At 51.3% G+C, this 2,913-nt stretch overlaps 1 pseudogene; it reads left to right on the top strand.

The window, feature by feature from the left end:
* Positions 1-1,522: 1,522 nt before the first annotated feature.
* On the top strand, positions 1,523-2,686 carry LOC131482769 (cyclic AMP-dependent transcription factor ATF-1-like; annotated as a pseudogene).
* Positions 2,687-2,913: the final 227 nt, after the last annotated feature.

The raw sequence follows: 2,913 nt of genomic DNA, 5'->3' as shown, positions 1-2,913 counted from the left end.
CTCTGTTTCTGTCCTTTCCTGTCTCTGCTTCTTTCCAAATAAATGAATACATTTTAAAAGCACCTAAGGATAAATGACCTTGCGTTGACTCAAATACTAATTGAATTGTGGCCTTGGAAATTTAAAGAGTATTGTCATAAAAAAAACAATGGGTTTGGGCCCAGGGCGATATCCTAGTGCCTAAGATCCTCCCCTGGAACACACTGGGATCCTATATGGCGCCGGTTCTGATGCCGGCAGCTCCACATCCCATCCAGCTCCCTGCTTTGGCCTGGGAAAGCAGCAGAGGACTGTCCAAGCCCTTGGGACCCTGCACCCGTATGAGAGACCTGAAGAAGTTCCTGGCTCCTGGCCTCGGATCAGCACAGCACTGACCATTGGGCTCGCTTGGGGAGTGAATCAACAGGATGGAAGATCTTCCTCTCTGTCTCCCCTCCTCTCTGTATATCTAACTTTCCAATAAAAATAAAATAAATCTTTTTTTGAACAATGTAACCGAAATAGAAAAGAATCAGATTACAACAATGCATATCTATTCCTTCGCTACCTGAGCTCCCACTGTGTTAGGCAGGAAACAAGGGGTAGATGCAGCTCCATCAGCAAAGCTCTGATGTGTGAGAAACTTATCCACACAGCAAGTACTGTGGGGTTTGGCTGTGCGCACCCCCACCCAGAGTTCACGTTGGAAACTTTGTCCCAAAATTCACATGCTGATTTCACTTGGAGGTGATTAGGTGCAGCTGAGGCCATCAGGTAGGGCTGCCAAGAGGAATGAGTGGCTTTAGAAAAAGTAGAAGAGGGCCCGGCGCCATGGCCTAGTGGCTAAAGTCCTCCTCATCTTGCACGTGCCGGGATCGCATATGGGCGCTGGTTCTATTTTTTCTTTTTTTTTAAGATTTATTTATTTTTTATTACAAAGTCAGATATACAGAGAGGAGGAGAGACAGAGAAGAAGATCTTCCGTCCGATGATTCACTCCCCAAGGAAGCGCAACGGCCGGTGAACCAGGAGCGTTTTCCAGGTCTCCCATGAGGGTGCAGGGTCCCAAAGCTTTTGGCTGTCCTCACTGCTTTCCCAGGCCACAAGCAGGGAGCTGGATGGGAAGTGGAACTACTGGGATTAGAACTGCTGTCCATATGGGATCCCCGGGGCATTGAAGCTGAGGACTTTAGCCGCTAGGCCACGATGCCAGGCCCGGTGCTGGTTCTAAACTCGGCAGCTTCATGGGAACATGTGGTCACAGCAGAGTCCCTAGGGCATTCCAAGTCAGACTGTCACTTTGCAACAAGAAGTTTGTGACCACAACGTGCGGACGGACAAATCTCTTCTAGCTGTAGTGGAATTTCCATGGCTTTTGATGTGAACTGGAGTCAGGAAGGAATGTAGCAGCAGAAGGGGGCTCGCCAGCACAGAACCTCTGTGAAGAGATGGAGCCAGGGCTGTTGCTCCTGGGCACTTTTGGCCTCCACTGAAATTGCTGTTTTAACTATAGTTTCTAGGTGCCCCCGGCCTGCTGGAGATCATGCCCCGGGGTGCTGAGCACACAGCGGCTCGGGGCCAGTCGTGCTCGGGGACACTGGGGACACTGGGGACACCGCTTCTCCCCGCCCCGCCCGACCCTCAGGTGCAGCAGGTGGGGGAGGAAGCGGGTGGGGGAGGAAGTCCCCTGCCTGCAGCGGGTGGGGGAGGAAGCGGGCCACAAACTCATGGCCATCTGGGAGGGAGGCGGGGGCGGCCAGTTGCAAGTTCCCGCCCCTGGGGAGGGCAACCAGGCTGCAGCCAAGGTTGATTAAGGAAGATTCCCACAAGAGCAAAACTTCAGAGGCAGCACCTCAGGCTGGTTCAGCACTTCAGGGAGCTCACATTTCTCGACAGATTAGTTTCCTAGTATCGCTAATATTTCTGAGAAGAATGTTGGCGGAGTTTTGATAGGGATTGCATTGACTCTGTAGAATACTTTGGGTCATGTGGATATTTTGATGCTATAGAGTCTTCCGATCCTGCAGCATGGTAGCATCTTTATGTGACACTGAGCAGTCCCAGGACCCATGGGACAGCATAGGCTCCTCCCAGAAAGCCCACGGGATCCTGGCTCGGAGGCCGTCTTACAGAAACATACTAATAGACCTGCCTTGGGAAGATACACGGGGCAGAAAAGGAGACAGAGAAAACCCCGGCGTGTCTGCTGTCACGTCTCTGTCTGACCTGATCAGACGAGCAGTGGACAGTCCATGGCCATTGCCCCACAGGGAGCCTTACAGTCGGCCAGTCCGGGCACGGATGGCACACAGGGCCTGCAGACGTTGACCGTGGCAAGCTCAGGCAGTGCCCAGCAAGGGACGATTCTCCAGGATGCGCAGCCCTCTGATGGACAGCAGATTCTTGTGCGCAGCAAGCAGGTGGTGGACAGACTGGATGGGGAGATGTGCAGACCTACCAGATGCGGACCACACCCTCGGCGACTTCACTGCCACCAACCGTGGGGATGACGTCACCGCTCACCCTGACGTCACAGGCACCTAAAACAGATGGCCCCCAGTTGACAAGAGAAACACAGCTGATGGGAAACAGGGAAGCTGCTAGAGAATGGCGCAGAAAGAACAAAGAGTATGTGAAATGCCTGGAAAATGGAGCTGCACTCCTGGAAAATCAAAATCGAACTCTAATAGAAGAGTTTGATTCTTGAGAATCATAAAAGTGTTTGATTCTTGAGAAGGCAAACATTTTTGTGCACGAAAAGTTAGTTGGATTTCTTTTTCATGGAGATGCATACATTAAAAGGTCAAAAGTGAAGCTTTTTATTTAGGTTTTTTGCAATGCAAATATCTTCCGCAGGAAATTGGTTGAAAGAAGATTCAATGGAAAACGACTTCAAGCAGGCCACAGGCACCACTGGAAGCCATGGAGCATCAC

Source organism: Ochotona princeps, chromosome 20 (assembly GCF_030435755.1).
Source record: "Ochotona princeps isolate mOchPri1 chromosome 20, mOchPri1.hap1, whole genome shotgun sequence".
Classification (NCBI taxonomy): domain Eukaryota; kingdom Metazoa; phylum Chordata; class Mammalia; order Lagomorpha; family Ochotonidae; genus Ochotona; species Ochotona princeps.
Note: the sequence above shows the minus strand (reverse complement) of the source record. Positions and strands in the feature narration are given on the sequence as shown.